Consider the following 22,684-nt stretch of genomic DNA (forward strand, 5'->3'; position numbering starts at 1 on the left):
TCATATGACAGATACTTTACTGGGTACTTCATATGACAGATACTTTACTGGTTACTTCATATGACTGATACTGTACTGGTTACTTCATATGACAGATACTTTACTGGTTAGTTCATGTGACAGATACTTTGCTGGGTACTTCATATGACTTATACTTTACTGGTTACTTCATATGACAGATACTTTATTGGTTACTTCATATGACTGATACTTTACTGGTTACTTCATATGACAGATACTTTACTGGGTACTTAATAAGACAGATACTTTACTGGGTACTTCATATGACAGATACTTTACTGGGTACTTCATATGACTGATACTTTACTGGGTACTTCATATGACAGATACTTTACTGGTTACTTCATATGACTGATACTGTACTGGTTACTTCATATGACAGATACTTTACTGGTTAGTTCATGTGACAGATACTTTGCTGGGTACTTCATATGACTTATACTTTACTGGTTACTTCATATGACAGATACTTTATTGGTTACTTCATATGACTGATACTTTACTGGTTACTTCATATGACAGATACTTTACTGGGTACTTAATAAGACAGATACTTTACTGGGTACTTCATATGACAGATACTTTACTGGGTACTTCATATGACTGATACTTTGCTGGTTACTTCATATGACTGATACTTTACTGGTTACTTCATATGACTGATACTTTACTGGTTACTTCATATGACTGATACTTTACTGGTTATTTAATATGACTGATACTTTACTGGTTACTTCATATGACTGATACTTTACTGGGTACTTCATATGACTGATTCTTTACTGGTTAGTTCATGTGACAGATACTTTACTGGTTACTTCATATGGCAGATACTTTACTGGGTACTTCATATGACAGATACTTTACTGGTTACTTCATATGACTGATACTTTACTGGGTACTTCATATGACAGATACTTTACTGGTTACTTCATATGACTGATACTGTACTGGTTACTTCATATGACAGATACTTTACTGGTTAGTTCATGTGACAGATACTTTGCTGGGTACTTCATATGACTTATACTTTACTGGTTACTTCATATGACAGATACTTTATTGGTTACTTCATATGACTGATACTTTACTGGTTACTTCATATGACAGATACTTTACTGGGTACTTAATAAGACAGATACTTTACTGGGTACTTCATATGACAGATACTTTACTGGGTACTTCATATGACTGATACTTTGCTGGTTACTTCATATGACTGATACTTTACTGGTTACTTCATATGACTGATACTTTACTGGGTACTTCATATGACTGATACTTTACTGGTTATTTAATATGACTGATACTTTACTGGTTACTTCATATGACTGATACTTTACTGGGTACTTCATATGACTGATTTTTTACTGGTTAGTTCATGTGACAGATACTTTACTGGTTACTTCATATGACAGATACTTTACTGGGTACTTCATATGACAGATACTTTACTGGTTACTTCATATGACTGATACTTTACTGGGTACTTCATATGACAGATACTTTACTGGTTACTTCATATGACTGATACTGTACTGGTTACTTCATATGACAGATACTTTACTGGTTAGTTCATGTGACAGATACTTTGCTGGGTACTTCATATGACTTATACTTTACTGGTTACTTCATATGACAGATACTTTATTGGTTACTTCATATGACTGATACTTTACTGGTTACTTCATATGACAGATACTTTACTGGGTACTTAATAAGACAGATACTTTACTGGGTACTTCATATGACAGATACTTTACTGGGTACTTCATATGACTGATACTTTGCTGGTTACTTCATATGACTGATACTTTACTGGTTACTTCATATGACTGATACTTTACTGGTTACTTCATATGACAGATACTTTACTGGGTACTACATAAGACAGATACTTTACTGGGTACTTCATATGACATACTTTATTGGTTACTTCATTTGACTGATACTTTACTGGTTACTTCATATGACAGATACTTTACTGGTTACTTCATATGACTGATACTTTACTGGGTACTTCATATGACAGATACTTTACTGATTAGTTCATGTGACAGATACTTTACTGGTTACTTCATATGACTGATACTTTACTGGGTACTTCATATGACTGATTATTTACTGGTTAGTTCATGTGACAGATACTTTACTGGTTACTTCATATGACAGATACTTTACTGGGTACTTCATATGACAGATACTTTACTGGTTACTTCATATGACTGATACTGTACTGGTTACTTCATATGACAGATACTTTACTGGTTAGTTCATGTGACAGATACTTTGCTGGGTACTTCATATGACTTATACTTTACTGGTTACTTCATATGACAGATACTTTATTGGTTACTTCATATGACTGATACTTTACTGGTTACTTCATATGACAGATACTTTACTGGGTACTTAATAAGACAGATACTTTACTGGGTACTTCATATGACAGATACTTTACTGGGTACTTCATATGACTGATACTTTGCTGGTTACTTCATATGACTGATACTTTACTGGTTACTTCATATGACTGATACTTTACTGGTTACTTCATATGACAGATACTTTACTGGGTACTACATAAGACAGATACTTTACTGGGTACTTCCTATGACAGATACTTTACTGGTTAGTTCATGTGACAGATACTTTACTCGGTACTTCATAATACTGATACTTTATTGGTTACTTCATTTGACTGATACTTTACTGGTTACTTCATATGACTGATACTTTGCTGGGTACTTCATATGACTTATACTTTACTGGTTACTTCATATGACAGATACTTTATTAGTTACTTCATATGACTGATACTTTACTGGTTACTTCATATGACAGATACTTTACTGGGTACTTAATAAGACAGATACTTTACTGGGTACTTCATATGACAGATACTTTACTGGGTACTTCATATGACTGATACTTTGCTGGTTACTTCATATGACTGATACTTTACTGGTTACTTCATATGACTGATACTTTACTGGTTACTTCATATGACAGATACTTTACTGGGTACTACATAAGACAGATACTTTACTGGGTACTTCCTATGACAGATACTTTACTGGTTAGTTCATGTGACAGATACTTTACTCGGTACTTCATAATACTGATACTTTACTGGTTACTTCATATGACAGATACTTTACTGGTTACTTCATATGACTGATACTTTACTGGGTACTTCATATGACTGATACTTTACTGGGTACTTCATTTGACAGATACTTTACTGGTTAATTCATATGACTGATACTTTACTGGGTACTTCATATGACAGATAATTTACTGGTTACTTCATATTACAGATACTTTACTGGTTACTTCATATGACAGATACTTTACTGGTTACTTCATATGACTGATACTTACTTTACTTCAAATAATTTACTGGATAGAAACTATACTGTGTATTTCACGGGACAGATCTTTTATGTCATAGGATGTTTTGGGTTCTGACAGATCCTTTACTTCATTTGACATATCATTTACTGGGCACTTATTGGGACAGAAACTTTAATGGGTTACTTTATATGAAAAAAAAAATTTTTTAGATACTTTATAAGTCAGATACTTCCCTGGATACCTCATACGACAGACGGGCACTCCATAAGATATATACCTTACTGAGTACTTCATACAACACATTTCTACTCTATTTAGTGCACGATATGGCATACAATGTAGTCATGGAAATAATACTTTTCCTTTCTCCTAAACAGTGTACTAAATGTAGTGTTGCAATCATCATACAATGAAAGCAATCTTCCATTCAATAATCTCCTGTTTTAAAATGCTCACAAGATTGTGTGAGAATGTTTTTTTTTTTACTTTTTCGCTTCACAGTAAAAAACATTATTTCCCGTATGGATATTACAACCCTGGAGGGAAACAATATAGGAAGCTGTGCAGAGAGGATGGTTGTAATACAGCACATTTTGAAATTATATTAACACTTACAGTACATTGCCAGAGAAGTGCTACGATTAACTATTCAGAAGGGTAATTACCAGTTCAAACAGGCCCTAGAGATAGTAATTTTCTACCAAGGTGCAATGTCTTCTCCTCGGGCCATGGGTAACACACAAATCTTTAGAGTGAAATTAGGTTTTAAGGAGATAAAACAGTCTAAAATGCATAATGTCGCAATAAAGAATATTTCTGAATAAAAGTACGTTTCTTGACCGGAAGATAGCATCTTTTCAAGTTGGAACTGTACATCATTTATAGATAGAGACATGGGCCTGAGTCATTAAGGAAATTAAGACTAAAAAAGTAGTAAATGTTCTCTGGAACAAACCCATGTTACAATGCAAGGGGTGCAAATTAGTTTACTATTTTGAACATAAGTTAAATACTTGCTGCTTTTTCATGTAGTACACAAATACTTGATAGCTTTATATTTATACTGAAATTTAAACTTGATCTAGGACACGCCCTATCCTAACTATATATCTGTCCCCACATTAAATATTTACCTACCCCTCCAATGCAATATGGTTTTTCCCAGTTGAAAAATTACTCCTTTTTTATGTTTTGCATTTAAATTCCTAACACCTATGCACAATACAATTATTTTTAATTAACAAAGTGTTGTTCAGTTTGTTACTTTGTTAGTATAAAATGACGAATTCCAGGGCACAGGAGCCAAGAAGATGGAAAGCAGACACAATTAGGGTATGCATAGATGTGCACTGTTGTAGTCACAATTATAATCTTTTTTATTAAAATGTATAGGGCAGCACTACACAACCAGTACAATCAGAGAATATTATTTAGACACATCAGTCCCTGTGGAACTTATAGTCTAAAATGTGAATCGTAGGAATGCAATTCTGTGCCAGTTAGCTTCAAAAGATAATTAGACCTCTAGTATAGCACTCTGCCTGTCAGTCAATGTACAGACAGTTACCAAAAAAAAACAAATGTGGGCCTTACAGGATGAAATTATTAAAAAAAATTGACAAACTCTGACTGTACTAAATTTCCCAGAGTATTCATCACACCAATGTTTTGGGATTTCAATAGGGCTATGAGCTCCATATTTTCAGTAAGGGGACCTTCTTTTCTTCTAGATGCGATTTTCACGTTTTGATACATTTAGGAATTACATGAATAATGTGTTATTATAAAATGTTGGTCATTAGTATTTTATATAATAAATTTGTTGGTAAAGAATATTTTCAAGTCTAGTCAACTCTGACCAGAGTCGGACTGGCCCGCTGGGGAGCCGTGGTATCCCCCAGGTAGGCCCTGACCCTGATGGCTCCCCTCTTCATTGGTGGGGGGAGCGGGTACCTTAAAAAAAAAACTAATAATAATAAAAAAAAAAACTAATGTGATCACAGCACCGGCGCCCTTCCTCCCTCCTATCTATTCCGTTCACACTGAATTGCGGGCATGACACCATCACGCCCAACATTCAGTGAGGAGTGGCGCAGAGTGGAGTCAGCAAGAAGACAGAAGACAAGCAGAGAAGAAAAGAGAAGAGAATTCCGATAGAAAAGGTAAGTGAAGGAACGGAAGTAAGGAGGAGCAAAGGTGGCACGGCAGAGTGTTAGGGGGGGCAAAGCAGCATGGCAGAGTGTGAAGAGGAGCCAAGGCAGCATGGCAGAGTGTTGGGGGGGGGCAAAGCAGCATGGCAGAGTGTGAAGAGGGGCCAAAGCAGCATGGCAGAGTGTGAAGGGGGGCCAAAGCCGCATGGAAGAGTGTGAAGGGGGGCCAACACAGCATGGCAGAGTGTAATGAAGGGGGCCCAAAGCAGCATGGCAGAGTGTGATGAAGGGGGGGCAAAGCAGCATGGCACAGGGTGATGAAGGGGGGCCAAAGCAGCATGGCAGAGTGTGATGAAGTGGGGCCAAAGCAATATGGCACAGAATGATGAAGGGGGGCCAATGCAGCATGGCAGAATGTGAAGGGGGCCAAGCAGCATGGCACAGGGTGAAGAAAGGGGGCCAGGTGAAGGGGGGGAGCAAAAGCAGCATGGAGGGCGCAGTGTGATCATAAGGGGGCACTTCAAGGTGGAGAAGGGGCACAGCAATGTGTTTGAGATGACACAGCGGGCTTGTGGAAATGTTATGTGTGTGTGTGTGTGTGTGTGTGTGTGTGTGTGTGGTAGGTGGTGGCTAACTAATGGGTGCTATTTTGTTTGTGGTGTGATGCTGGGTCAATTTAATTTTATAGTGGGGACTATTAATTTAAGATTGGGTGGTTTGGGGGCTATTAATTGAATGTGGGGCCAAGTTTGAGAAGCATGAGGTCTATTTATTAAATGTGAATATAAATTATTTAATGGCAGTGACAGTTGCGGGAAATAGGTGTATTTATTATAAGTAAATGCTATTAATTTATTGTTGGGGCTGTTTGGAGGGAGGGAAATAGGTTTATTTATTAAATGGGAATACTATTATTTTAATGTTGGGGCTGGAGAAAGGCTTAAGTATTAATTGTGGGTAATAGTGATTTAACGCCAGCGCAGGTTGGAATTTTCTTAATGTACCCAATTTTTTTTCAAATAGGGTCCCCAACATTCCAGGATTCAGACAAGCCGCAACTAAAGAAACTAGCAACTACATGTGGTGAATATGACAAAAACAGGTAGGAGAGAGCAGGACAGTTTGTCAAATGTTCTGATTCGAGTGGAACAATCCCGATTTGATCGTGGGGGCGATCTAAAACATTGGTGGTCAGTGGACAGCAATAGGCAGCCAATCGCTAGGCTGCCTGTCGTTGTATGGGCTCCCAGAGTACTGTGCGGTAGACAGAAAGTCTCACATCACTTCCTCTCTGCCTGGTGTGAGGAACAATGTCGGCTTGCTCAACTAAAGGTAAATGAGCGGGCAGAGGGAGGGGACCTACCTATACTAAACTATCGGGGCTGTCAATACTAAACTATGGGGAGGACTGCCTATATTAAACTATAGGAGGGCTGCCTATATTAATGTATAGGGGGGTGACTAATACTAAACTAATGCTATTAATTTATTCCTGGGGCTGTTTGGGGGAAGGGAAATAGGTTTATTTATTAAATGGGAAAACTATTACTTTTATGTCAGGGCTGGTTGGAGAGAAATAGATCTATTAATCAAATGTGAGTACATTATTTTAACATTGGGATTGGAGGGAGGCCTAATTATTAAATGTGGGTGCTATTGATTTTGTGCTGGTTGGAGTTTTCTAAATTTCATTTTCTTATTTTGTTTCCAAATAGGACCCCAACATTCCAGTATCCAGACAAGCAGCAACTAATCTAAAGAAACCAGCAGGCACAGGTGGTGAAAATGACAAGAACCGGTATGAGAGGGCAGGACAGTCTGCCAACTGCCCTGAATCTGGTAGGGCAGTCCCAAATTTGGGTGACTGTCTTGCTTAGTCAGGATTTGGTCCAACTACAAGGACAGTTGGGAGGTATGTCCTGCTTCACACTGTATTGCTCGTGAAGGCAGAGCTGCGTATAACAAACAGTAGTGCACACAGTTTTTCCTGTGTATTTGTCTAAAATTAATATAAAATGATAACCCTCCTGTCTTAAGTGCCCAAGGCCCCCCAGAGCCTTATTTCAGCTCTGGTGATACTTTAGTGGTTCTTGCATTGATTCCATTCTACCTTGCACTGGTCCCATTCTCAGATCACTGTGTAGAACATATGGCCAGCCCCCATTACACTGACAATATTATTAATCCTTCCTCCTTTGGACTTAATATATCATCATTAAACCCTTGGAATAGCCCTCTCCTTCACTTATGCCATTGTCTGCCAACACTCCCTACACTGTTATTAATTCAAACCACCACCAATCAATTGGCACATTTAGGGCTCATGCACAATTGTTGTAAAAGAAGTGTTTTCTTGCAGATGCTTGCAAAACTTCACCATTGTAGTGATCACACTGGATAGTCATTTACTATAAGGATTATTTTTAAAGCCAGAATGTACACTTGCCAGGACTAATTTCTCCATTTTATGCATGTCTCCAGTAATACCCTTTATTGCCACGCCCGTTCATTATTTAAGCACCTCCTCTCACACACGCATCCAAGACTTCTCCCGCGCCGCTACCCTCCATTGTAACAAGCTCCCCCGCTCCATCAGAACTTCCCCTAATCTGTCCTCTTTCAAACAAACATTAAAAACCCACCTTTTCCTAAAAGCCTTCCAGTCTCATGCCTAAACTCCCACTGGTCGGCTTCCTCTCTTTCTCATCCCTTCTTCCCTTCTCCCCGTCTCCCCCTTCCTCGACTCCGTCTCCGTCTCTCCCGTCTCATCCATGTGTCTGCCTGTCTTCCCCTCCCTTTAGATTGTACGCTCCTTTGAGCAGGGCTCTCCTACCTCCTGTTTCCATCACTTTTAACTGCGCTCTCCAGCTACTCAGTTCACCTCCTCTCTGTCCCTCTGCCCTCTGTCTCCTCTCGCTTCTCTCCGCTCCCCTCAGTGACTCTTTACCTGTCATCCGTGCCCACCCTCTTGGGCCATAGTTACCTGCCTGTACTCACTTTTCCCCTCCCTCTCTTTCTTGCTGTGACTGAGCCCCCAGAGTTATAGTGCTTACTGTTACTTGTACTGTGCTGTTTCACCTTGTACTGTGCTATTGTTTGTCCTTGTACGGCTTTACGGATACTTTGTGGCGCCCTATAAATAAAAATTAATAATAATAATAAGCAATGAGTACACTCAGAAACATAAGAGTAATTTAAGGTGTATTAACCATTATTCTGTGTATTCACATTGTTCACTATTACTCACCCAAATGTTATTGAACACTGTATAGGTCAATTGTTTTCAGATATTGTTATATCAAGTGATTGAAGTGGGGGTGTATACGGGGGTATGCCATACCGCCACTTCTTCTACTGCCTTCATTGTAAAACTATTAAATTCCATTCACTTACATTCCCATTACATTTTTCATACTTACACTTCTAAATATGCACTTCGACCAGTAGCTATATCCTATTGTCTTTTCACGTACCTTTACAGCACATTATTGTTCACTTAAACTTTGTCTACCAATACCATTGCTATTGCATATTATCCATCTATTAGTTACCCTAGTCTTTACCTCATCACCTTTATTAGATATTGAACCTGTTGTACGTCACTCTCTACTTATCAGGTTATAGGCTTAAAGTTTCATGACCTTATAATAAACATGTCAAATTTCTTATCTCCTTTACTTGGAGTATATGTGCGTGACTTTCTACAAGTCACTTTCCAAGTCAGATGGGGTTATCTGAGTGGACCCTGCCAGGATTTACAGCCCAGAGAGAGAGAGAGCATGACTAGGGTGTAGGCACCGCATTTGAGAACTTATGAAAAGGCGATATTACCCTAACATTTCTCCCCACCAAGTGCTTTGAGGTTCCCAGTGGCACTGAGGCTACATTTCTAAATCTAATCTACCCACCATCAATTAGATGAGAAGGACCCGATTCCTATTGTATGTCTGTGTTAGCGTAAATGTTACAATTATGTGTTTGCTACAAAGCCCTTTGTGTACTGATGTGTACAGTGCTGTGGTTGATGTTAACAATTTATAAGTTAATATTAATAGTAATTTAACAATGATAATAAACTATAACTATGATTGCTTATTTTTGTAGTCATTTGAATATGAAACTTTTGGCATTATCTGGTTGCCCGCAACTAAACAAGCCTCGCCCATTTGTGCAACATAATTAATTTTTTTTAAAAGGTTTATTGGTTAAACTGATAAAATAATCAGTAAAAGTAAAACATACCCATATAAAGATAACCATATCATATATATTAAAGCAATTCTATTGTTTTCAAATAAGCATTGCATAAGCGATTGTATTGTGTTTCCAAGGCACAAAGTAATTTATTTTAGCAGATGTAAAATTTAACGGTTCAATACTTAATTATAATACACTACAGCCAATACCAAAAGATAAATACATACCTCTGTGCTCGCTTGCGCTAGCTGCGCTCCCACGAGTACCAGTGAACAGTATTTCACCCCAGAATACTGTGCTCAGAGAATGACTGAAGCCAGTGGGAGTACAGCTATATTATATACACTCAGTGTTACAGAGAGAACAATGTAGATGACATGGGTTGCTTCTATAGGTCCAGACTTCAGGTGGGTCCAGTGTAAACAGGTCATAGGCTAGTTCAAACAACCCCCTCTAAAGCTGAGGGCCAACATTCCAGATGATTCACCCGCCCAGGAACCAGTTTAAGCTACTCTATTTACACATTACATATAACTTTAAGTATTTATTCCCTAACATCACTAACTAGAGTATGCAATGTGCGATCTCTTCGGCGAAAGAACGGGACAACTGCTGATGAATAGGGGTCTAAAATGATACCAGACATGACACATTTCCTATAACCTGAACCTTAAATAACACTAAAGTGTACATATAATCATAATATATAAACTAATAATAAACTAAATACTATCTGCTCATAAATCACTGTGGATTGGAATCATTATAAATATGAAATATATAAACAACTAAATGTTGTAATGAGAGTGTGTGCGTGTGTATTTTACCGCGTGATCGCACCATGCCACGTGTAGTGTGGCATACTGAGTGCAATCGCACACTAAAACAATATTAACCAATATACTTTCGTTCATCCTTATATACGACTTCTACATATAATACATTTTTGCTGTGGTCTAGATGGTCTGCTGTGGTTGGCATTTTTCAGATAATTATTGTAAGGTTCACAGTTACAGAAAATAAAATAGCTATTTTATCTTCTCCGTATCTGACATAATCTATTGAATCTCCTCAAGCCACATTATGCGACATAGCCTTGAAATGATTTATCCCATCCATTAGTTTTTTTCATCAGACATCACAATAACTATAATAGCTCATTCAAATGGTGCTAAGGGAAGAAAAAAAAGAGTGTCTTAATCTTAAGTAACAAACTATAATCACTTGGCTTTTTTAGGGATAATAGTTTTTTCAATAAATTTACATCTCCTGAGAAGTGAGTCTGACCTAGAACAAATACACATTGCAGAATGTGAAGAGTTTATTCATTTAGGTTGTGAATATTTTGTTTCATGCATGAAAATAGATATTTTCACACCAAAAACAGGTTTAGATACACAGTTCTCATTTCCTTGTATTCATCAGTAACCTGTAAAACAACAACATTTGACACAATTTGTTCTGGATCACTAAATTGAGTATTCACATGTTGTTCAATACATTGAGTAATTATATTTTACATAGAGACGCTAGCCCAGAAAACTAATTTCACTCTTTCTCCGGCCAAATCTCACTGAGCGGTTTTATAGCTAGGTAAATACTATAACATAGACTGAAATAAAAATGGACATGATTTACATTATTTAAAACACATACATAAGCAGGAGAATTAACAGCACATAGTCATTTGCTAGATTGTATCATATACAAAAAACCAAAAGCCTTATAGGTACAGTTAAGAAAAATATTAGTCTATGGAGGACAATGTGATATTTTTTATGATCTTCTCATATGGTCCTTGTCCCTTAAGATATCCATAGTTTACAATTTTAGTGTAAACAATTATACTGTATAATTTAAATTAGTATTAAATTGAAAACACCATGCTACTTCTCTTCCTAAAAATGCTGCCACTATTCTCTTTGTTAAATTACTTTAGAGCACCAAGAAATGATCACGTGAATGGAATGTGTTATTCCAGAATTTACTGTTGGGTGTTTATGAAGACATCACCATCCACTCCTGGCCAGTCTTGCTGCCCTGGCTATGTAAATCATACATGTCAATGCTCCAAGATCAGCTAAGAGACTCATGGAACTTGATTTATTTTTTTGGTCTCCTGGGCAGCACGGGGTTTTAGTGGTTAGCACTTCTGCCTTACAACACTGGGGTCATGAGTTCAATTCCCAACCATGGCCTTATCTGTGAGGAGTTTGTATGTTCGCCCCGTGTTTGCGTGGGTTTCCTCCGGGTGCTCCGGTTTCCTCCAACACTCCAAAAACATACTGGTAGGTTAATTGGCTGTTAACAAATTGACCCGTGTCTGTGTGTTTGTTTGTGTGTTAGATAATTTAGACTGTAAGCCCTAATGGGGCAGGGACTGATGTGAATGAGTTATCTGTACAGCGCTGCGGAATTAGTGGTGCTGTGTAAATAAATGGTGATGATGATGATCCAGGGCAGGTACCGTGTTTGTGCCATGAAAAAGGGAATATTCTTCAAGCATCTCAATGCTATCAGTATCAGGATTGCAGGAAGAAGCTGGGCACTGCCAAATCATACCACTGATATCACTGCTAGAGGAGATTGCTGCGTACACTAGTGCCCAAGGATGTGGGTTCTGTTTGCTATAATATCCTTTAGGAATATGTATTCTTTGCACTCTATCTCCCCCAGAAGTGTGGGTCCTTATTTTAATACTAACCATCAAAATTGTGAGGTCTGCTCTATAATGGAAATTAGAAATATGGATTCTGATTTGTATACAAGCCACCAGAATTTTGGACTATTATTTGTATGTTATACACTAGGAATAAAAGTTTTGCTTTTTGTACAAACCACCAGGAATGTGGGGTCTGTTTTATACACTAGCCATCAGAATGATAAACCATACCCATAAAGGGGATAGGTCATGTTTTAAAGCCTCATGGACCTCATTAAATTATCCCATAACTATTGTTTATCTCTTGCTCAGTTAAGAATGTCTGTGTCACTTACCTGCCCACGCACCTTAGATGTTCCACAGCACCCACCTGGCATCTGTGCTCTTTAAACCAGATGCACATTCGGTGGTAGTCATTATTTAGGCAATGATAATGCCGACAGCACTTACACCAATGTAGAAATTACGACTACTATCAAAGTGTCAAGGAGGAAATAGAGACTTACCATATAATAGACATACAACATTCCCCACACGCTTTATGCCCGGCCCACATAAATTGCAATTCTATAAAATGTCTCCAGTCAGAATGACATCATTACCAAAGGCCAGAGTGAGATTGCTGGTTTTAAGGCAGCAATGAGCGAACCCACCGTCTGTATAATGTAATCCAGTCGGCGGGTCCGCCCATTGCCGCCTTAAAACCAATGGTTCCTCTGACGGAACCATTGTGTGATATAAGTTAGAATGCTTTGTACAGAGGGCACAGAATTCAATGTGACTTTTAATACCCCACTCTTTAGGCTATATGGATGTGTATTTCCTTCTAATACACAGTTCTTCCTGCTGAACACTGAATGACCTCGCAAGTTGGTCTTTGTCTGCAGGATCTCTCTTTTAGGGGCATGGGAGTTCTCCTGTCTTTGATACTGCTAGCTTTTTTTCTTGTGTGCTGATTTTAAACCTAACGCTAAATAAAATTTTTATAATTTAATGTTCTGATATTTTGTGTTCTTATTTCTTTCCATAGTATTTGCAAATAAGCTACGTGGCACAATTAAATAGTAACCTCTTTCATTTATATTTTTTTGTAGTGTGTGTGTGTGTGTGTGGGGGGGGGGGGTGATAAGCCTATTGTAGCAATTAAATATATTTTTATTATATATGCATTTCTTTAGGAAAAAACAGACAATAGAGTTGGATGCATGCCCCATTTTTTAATGTTTTTTGTTTGTGCAGTTCACCGAAAATACGTGTATGTACGTTCATGTTAAGCTTTTTGCTTATCCCTGATTTCTGTATTCTTATGCCTGGAAAGGTGGAACAAGGGAGGGAAGGGGTATGTAAGAACAGGCCAAGTACAGCAAGCACAGTAAAAGTGTGTTTATGTAATTGCTCTAGAGTTTGAAATGGACACAGCCACAGATATACCTGTCAGGAGGCATACGTGTCCTCTAGTCCAGAGCAAAGATCTGTGAGTATGATGAAAATCCTTTTCAGAGTAAAAAATAATAATAATAAATTAAAAATGGCGTAGCCCCCTTCCCTCCAAAAGGGATCTAAGCACCAGTGCTTATAGCCTAGACTGGTTGTGACAAATGCAGTGTGTGGTCCCACGGCAAACATTGCAACCATCACCAGTCTATGACAGTCTGGGCTGGCCACACAGCGTGGGGTCCCCTTGTAAAACTATGACACAGCCCCAGCCTGTGCTGCACTGGGCTGAATTTCCTAGGGAATTGGGCCCACACAAAAATGCAGGCCTCCACCTAGGAAAAAAAACAGGAGTGTGCTGAAAGCACTAGAAGTCCCCCCTCCCTAGTGGGTGTTGGGATAATGGAGTAAATAAGTTGAAAAGTTTAATTTGTTTATGTGGCGCTTTCAATTCCAGCAAGATCTGTCAGCCTTAAACTGTATGGGTACACTGGCACTTAAAATGGTGAAAAAACATAATTTTACAACCTCTGACTGTTTGTCTGCAATTCACTGTAATGGTGAACCTCAAACTTTTTGTGAATCAAATTTTGCAGTTGTGCGCCTTAAAAAGGTTAAAATTAACTACAAAATATTGCATATTTCATCTTAATTAGCTACATGTATACTATTTTTAACCAAACTGTGTTCAAGTTTGAAGCCTGTCCACCTTGCTTCAATTTCATTCAACTTTCCAGTCTAGTCTAAGTCTTTAGCAATTTTAGAATTTGAGAATTATGCTGACACTATGAAGCATCTCCACTGATTATGTAACTAAGAGCTAATCAAACAGATCTATTACTGGAACTAGTGGTGTCAGTGGCTGTCATTCGGGGGATCAAGAATGTAGCCACAAATCTATGCTCCATTGTTCTAAATCCCAGTACAATAGGATATAGATTTACAGTAGAACTATATAGAATAAGATTTTGGAGCAGGTGTACTAACAAAAAAGCTGAAATCGTGAGCCATTATAGCATATATATATATATATATATATATATATATATATATATATATATATATTTACACTCATGATACAGTTATAGGACCAGAGTCAGGAAGTCTAAACGTCCATAAACAGAGGAAAATGTTTTCATCTTGACTTGCAGAGAGGTTCAGGTATGTTAAAACTGCCGCCTTAAGAACAGAGACAGACAAAGATACAGCATTACAATTTATAATGGGTGGACCCTTGGTCAGTCTTAATCAATTAATAGTGAGAAAGAGGCAAAGAGAAGTTAGTCTCCTGGCCATTCTGGGAGTATTAACATATGCGACGAACATCATATTAAAAATGAAATCTCACTTTTGTGGCTATTTTGTTATTTTGTTTTGTACACAGTATGTCCGACAAAGATTAAAGCTCAATACATTTGCAAAAACACTTGAAAACCTAGTATGAGAAATAATTGTGTTTCATTATGTAAAAGGACATTAAGAGCAGCACATTGACTAATAAAACACAGTGAAGACAGCCTGAAATTAAGCAACACAGCATAGCTAAAACCCATCTGCATTTCTATAATAACAGCAAAGTCTATGTTTTTGTTTTTTTTTATTTTTTTTTGTCTCAGGCACTCAGAAAATAACAGGAGAAAGACAAATGGAAATAAGGCTTTAAAGGAATGTAATAGGGGTAATTGAGCTAGATACAGTACTATCACATGCAATCACGGTATTTATATTGCTTAAAAAGTGCACCCCAAACTTCCATAGCAACACAATGGTGTGATTATGAGATCCATTGTTACAGAAGCTAAAAGGTTTCCAATTACCTGTCTGCAAACCAACGAGGGAAGGGAAAGGCGAGAGGAGCATGCATTTTTCTCCCGTCTGTCGTTTTGGGCTTGCAGAATCTTCCCTAAAATACATTAATTGGATTTTAAACAGAGATATGAGACATGCTTCTCTGCAAAGCTGCTATCTGGCTGTCAGAAGAGCTCCCCTTACATTCACAACCTCTCCGGGAGAAGAGAGGTTGCAGTTTCCTTTTGGTTTTTACGCTTGGTTACTTTAAAAAATGCTCAAACTTAACTATTAGATTTGCTTTTCTGAATAGATAGCTAAAAGTTGACTTTAATATTTAGTAATTATATCATATAATATAATAATTTCTGCTTAGCCTCAAAGGCTTGAACTACATTGGCGATTTGTGTTGTGCGACTATTGTCATATGCAACAGATTGTCTTTTGTTTTCAAAGATCCTTGAGTGTTAACTTGTATTTCATTTTTACTCTGGACCGCTTCCTCTACATGTGTTAAAAATAAATAGGGGAAGCGCTGGTATTAGCAATTTATTGTACCAAAAAATCAATAGTTTAAAAATGTTCAATCAAACAATATATAACATAAACCTAAAAAAACAGTATAAAAATGTAGAATATCCCTAAAATATCAATCCGGATTGACCAAACAGTATTATAAAAATATATATTGCTCATACAATTATAACATAGCCAGCTGGATAATGACTTGTAATAATGCGGATGGAAAATCAGTGGTTAAATAATATGTAGCTGTTTACTTGAGGGATCCTGATTGCTTCAAATATGCCACCTCCATTAAAGTCTTATATGCTCCTTAAGATCATATACTGGATATGTATACGCTGGTAAGTGTTAGGAAATAGTTCTCAAAACGGATTGATATTTAAGGGATATTCTACATTTTTATACTGTTGTTTTAGGTTTATGTTATAAACTGTTTGATTAAACATCTCTAAACTATTGATTTTTTGGTAAATTGCTAGTACCAGCGTTTCCCTGATTTATTTTCATTTCTATATTTGGTGATTGGCAATATCAGTAGATTGCTAGGTGGGAGCTACGGGTAATTAGTAATTATCTGTGTGGTAAATGATCTTTGAGCGCCTATTATTTGTTCTATTTATTTCTCTACATGTGTTGCATGCAATTTGTAAAAACAATTGTAGCTCCTTTTGAAGTCAGTATGTCCATTTTGTTACAATGCAATCCAGCAAGGATAAAGCTAGTAGCATTGTACTCAGACCGTAACACATACAAGGGACATTTAACCAACACTTTAGGAACTCCATATGTTACAAAACAGCTGTTATGAAAATCATTGCTGCCACCTCCTCTTCCTGCTGAAATGAAGGACCCTGTGGCTGTCCTCTACAATGCCAGTATTGTTCAAAACAATCACAGGAAGAAGACATAAAGGCAAGCATGACATCCTTTGTGCAGAAACCAGAAATGTGAATGTCAGAAAGGCCCTTAAATCAGAGCCCTTGGAAAATGCCCTGCTCGCCTACCCCAAATATTGAAAATGATGCAGTGACAAAAGGGATTTTTACATTTTGGTCTTCAGTGAGATTCTTCCTGTGAAGATCATAATATATTTTCTAATGTCCTTCAGTTTAGGCAACCGGTATATGAAGTGGTGTCAGATCCAATGCACCATTCCTCTCAAGCTTGCCAAAGCTTATCCCTGACCTGGGATGCTTAGTGAACATTATTAGTGGTTTTAAGGTAATTTGGAGTCCTGTGATTCAAATCCTGTCAATAAGTAGACTTTAAAATATTCTAAAATGGTCAGAGTCCAATTATTTTGTCATCATTGATTAATCTCATTATGCACACTTTTAAAGATGTGTTTCAAGTGGCTTAAAATCCATGATAAAAGAACCCCCAAAATCTTCCTTATCATAGTGCTGAGGGGCAAATGCTTGAAAAAGTATACCACAAGGTAACTGTAGTGTATACAGCTTTGAGACACATAATTTTTACTTTCTTCACCATCCTTGTGTCCTACATGAAAGGACAATATAACACCTAACGCTGATGTTCTCAAGTCATCAATCTCTGTCAACTCACATGGTCCAACATAACTCAGGAATGCCCTCACATAACTGCCTTACACAGAAATGAAATATCTGCAGGTTGTAGGTTAAAATCAGAAAATGAACTGAATATTCATGTTTCAGAGCATCATTTCAAGTGCAGGGGAAGTCTTGCTGGTCAGGAGAGCAAAAGCGGGATATCTCCTGAGAAAGTAATAAGTAAATATTGTGCGCTTAGGTACAGTGAGAGCGAATATCAGAGGGAAGTGCAAAAATGAAGGGATAAGCAGGATCATACCTGATAGCTGAGGGCATATATAAAATCAGAAGGTGTACTCATCTCCTCCTCTGTCTAGAAGAACATGATGAGGTAACATATCATCTCCAGTAGTGTCATTCTACAGATAAAGTCACTCAGTGATCATTGTAAAGAGTAATGGCTACAGAGACAGAGACTAGTTGGGAGACAGTGAAGGTGGAGGTGAGAGTTAGATTGCAGGAGATAGATCCAGAGCAGCTGTTATCATGACTACAAGTGGGGATCTGGTTCACAACTCATGGTGATACCAGCAGGAGTGGCGTTTGCATGCCCCGCCCGCTCCTCCAATGGGACCAGGTGAGTTGAATATGGCAGCTGAACCAATATCTAGAGAATAATGAGTGAGGGTGGAGCAGACATTCAAAGGGAAACAATTGAGATGTCTTTTACTGAAAACCCAGCGCATTTAGTTGAGGTGCCTTCTGAGATTCCCATTGGCTGCACTGCATGGAGTGGCACAGAGGGTGTAGCAGTGTTCCTGCATTAAAGAAGCATGTCCTGAGAGAGAATATATCTGAGAGACCCTATGGTGAGGGGAGACTCAGTGCAGGGGCTGTGCTATATTTCCTGTGCTCTCTTCAGATGGGAACAAGGTACTGAAACCGCTCAGTGCCATAGTCCCAGAACATTTGGTGCACATGTAAATTCATTTAAAAATTGAACATAGCTGCTAAAGCAGTGGCTGTGGCACTGTAATGGCAATGCATTATGGATAAGTCAACGTAACCCTTTCAGAGCCAAAGCCACTATTTCTGCCACTATGTTTGATTTTAAAGTGCTACATATGTGCAGGAAATGGTCTGGGACTTTGGAGGGCAGACTGGCCCGATGGGGGGTGGTGGTTCTAATTTTGTATGTGCTCCTCTCCATGTCAGTGTGACTCCACATTGTAGGTGTCTATCCATTTTTTCTCTCCCTTTGTGTTTCTCTCTGTCTCCCTTCGATGGAGTCCAGAAGCAACGTGATTTAACAGAAGCACAACCTTGTCCAACGCCTATAGCAACCAGTCAGATTCCAGCTATCATTTTGTAGAATGTACTAAATAAATGATAACTAGAATCTGATTGGTTGCTATAGGCATTCATCTACACTTTCTCAGACCTGCAGTTTAGTAAATATACCTGGTCTGTTATCATCATCTCAGGATGGCGACAGCAGGTTAAATTCCTCTTAAAAATGTTATCAAAACAACTAATAATTTTTAAAAATATTGATTTTAATAACTAACTCTAGTTCATGTTTAAGCAATGCAAAAATCTCCAAATACTGTGCAAAACATATATAGGACTATTTGCTCAGATTAGAGAAGATTAGATTTCTCTTCAAGTCAACATTTTTTATTTTACCAAATTGTAATATCATGCAAAGCTCACTGTGTGTGGCCAATTTACATGCTGGTATAAACTGTTTAACACAACCACTTCCCCCACTGTGAATTGTCTTGTTTGTTTCCCTTTCTCTTTATGTGAAGATTGGGGTGTTTGTACACTTCACTCTCACACTTCCTGGTACTGAAACACAAAATAACTGAAAATACATTTTAGTGATTTGCTGTTCAGACATTTATTTCAGTTTATCCGACCTTTCCCTCTACAGACATTTGGAGACTGACATTTGCATTTAGACATTAATTGCATGCTATTGTTTTCATTGGGGGTAAAGTCCGTTTTTGAGCATGGACAGAGGTATTTCACACAAAATACGACACGCAAAGGGACTAATGTCTGTCGATGAATCAGGCCCATGTTTAAACATAAATATTGCAGTAATAATAAGATGTTTTCATAGAATACCTTACATATGTTCTAAAAAGCTTGGAAAGAGAGGCATGGGATTTCATACTTCCTTACACCACTACAATATTCTTTAGACACATCCAGTGATTATTCTGTGACTCAAATTCTCTATCCTTTTCACATATTGATTAATATAGTATAGCATACGATAATCATACCTTCCCAATCTCCTGGAATGTCCGAGAGACTCTTGAGTTCTGGGTAAGTCTCCCTGACTCCCATGAGAGTAGGCCATTCTCCCCATCCTGCACTCTTCCTAGTGAAGTGTGCAGGATGGGAGTCTTCAAGGCACGATTTTGGCCAGCACCCCATGGAAACATGAAGCTTTCGCTCCATTGCATTGCGAGGGAGGGACCAAAATGCTGCATTTTGCTCTGCCTCGGCCCCTTTCATCCTCATACTTCACTTCCCTCCGGGAGAGAAAAACAAAAGGCAAGTGTGATTATAATGAATACTGTATAGTTCTATGCAAAAATGGTTATTGTTACATTGAGCTATATACAACATTGCATTATTTATAACATTCTATTTCTTAAAAACAATGACATGAATATATTATATACATACTTCCCTCTCACTTCCCTGCATGTCCCCTATCTAGTTATGTTCCTCCATTACTGCTGCTAATGCTTTCTTCATCATACTTTGGAGAATTATAAAATATATTAATTTCTCCCAATCCAAGTCTGCTTCACAGCAAGCGTGCTAAGTACAGAGTTAGAGGAAAGGTTAATAAAAGTTACTAGAATCACCCACCAAAACAGTAAAATTAGTGTGATTGTTAAAAAAACTAAAGGACAGTTAATGGACCCCGATCAGAAACTAAATATACCCAACAGTGGTGAATGACAGGACTGGCTAAATCATACTTGTCAACTTTTGTGTGTTGGCCTCCAGGAGATCCTGGGGGGAAGTGAACGTGTGGGGGCGCGGCTCGATGAATCGCATCATTTGGCCCCTGCCCTCTAAACGGGCATTACCATGTTAACCTATTACAACAGTGGGTGTGGCCACGATGATACGTCATACATGCCAACTCTCCTGGAAAGTCCGGAGACTCCCAAAATTCGGGTCAGTCTCCCGGGCTCCCGGGCAAGCTGGCATTTCATCCGCATCCCAATCTCATCGAGAATCGCGTCACGATTCTCAGTGAATCACGCCATTTTGGAGGGCAGGAGGGGGCGGGATGAGGTCAATCGCGTCATTTTGGCCCCGCCCCCGCGATACAAATTACGGTTTTGCAGGGGGCGGGGCCAAAATGACACAATTGGCCTCGTCCCGCCCCCTCCCGCCCTCCAGTCACGCCCCCACTCCGGGAGTTGGTAAGTATGTGATACGTAAATCGCGTCACTAAGCCATGCCCCCACTCATTTCATGAACGAAGAGGGGGAGGATCTGGAAGGTTGCCCTGCTCTCTCGGGAGTATGTGAGGACTCCCAGAAATTCAGGAGTCTCCCGGATTATCCGGGAGAGTAGCCAACTATGGGTTAAAAAAAATAATGATAAGAAAAATAACAATAACAACAATAAAATATACTGCAAAAATAGCAATAAAATTATAAATATATTTTCAGCAATTACAGTATTTATTGTATTAAAATACAGTAAACAGATTGTTGCATTACAGTATAAAGTACATTATTATACTCCTACAGTATAGTATTGCACTATTCCACGCACATGCACATAGTAACTGTTCTGAAATGCATATGACAGCGGCATGATCATGAAAACCAACATGTGATAAAATGCAGTACATTTCTTTAAGGCACCACCCTGTGGTGCGCTTTCTTATTAATGTTTTTTTTCAAATTACATTAATGCATAATTACATTCTTCAATACATTCATTTGTCTAAGGCAATCACGCTCAATCTATGTATCTGGCTTACCTTTTAGCCTGTTTAATATATCCCAGAGTTATCACATCCTTCAGCTGGGGTATGTGCATGTGGAAATGGAGAAAAACAGAAACAAACAAAGAGGCACTGAGCTATTATATCTAATTATTTATTCACAACCTAGGTTTTAGCCTTGAACAGTGAAGCTGTTATGTTTCAAGTAGGATTTTTGTCACTTCCTTTTTCATACTACTCACTTCTGCTCCCAGAAGTGGTCTGCTTACATTACACACAGACAGGCAGACAGAAAGCAGCTCTCCCCCAACCACCGTCCCCAATTACACATAATTTGGATCTCATAATAGCAAAGCTGGTTTCACATCAACCAGGTCAGCTATATTACTAGTCACTGTCAGTAATACTGAAAGTAGAAACATTTCGCCTGCACCCGCTATAGTTGCCCATATGTACAGTACTTATTTCAATCCGCTTAAAGACAATACAGTATTGAATGTGGAGTATGCAGTGCCGTTTGCCACTCACTTATTTTGGCGGCATAATTAATACACTTTACAAAATAAATCTTTCTGTTACAAACCAAATTTTGATTTTGTAAACTGTTTAACTGTTTAATAAATTATATTTAATCTGTTGTCTATATTTATTTGCAATCCAAAATCTACTCACACATTCTGTTTTCATTCCTACAAAATATATTTTGTATTCCAAAATAAATGTTGTGTTGTTGAAATTTCTTGGTGTTGCTAAAACAGAATTTTGTATGCTATAAAATCCATTGTGTGTCCCCAAAAGGCAACCATTTGTTACAAAAGGAATCTTGTGCTGCTAAAATAATTCTATAACAAAATCAAATTTCTGGTTCACCATCATGTTTTATAGTAAGCATTTATTATACTAATATCAATAAAACCTTTTTAAAAAAACAGCTCAAATATTTTATTGTTGCCAGGCTCAGATATGTAGAAGGGCTACAAAACCCAGAATCTAAAGAGACAGAATTATAGGGGAAGCAATGTAAAGCCTGTGTCATATTCTTACTACA

This window comes from Mixophyes fleayi, chromosome 4 (assembly GCF_038048845.1).
Source record: "Mixophyes fleayi isolate aMixFle1 chromosome 4, aMixFle1.hap1, whole genome shotgun sequence".
Taxonomy (NCBI): domain Eukaryota; kingdom Metazoa; phylum Chordata; class Amphibia; order Anura; family Limnodynastidae; genus Mixophyes; species Mixophyes fleayi.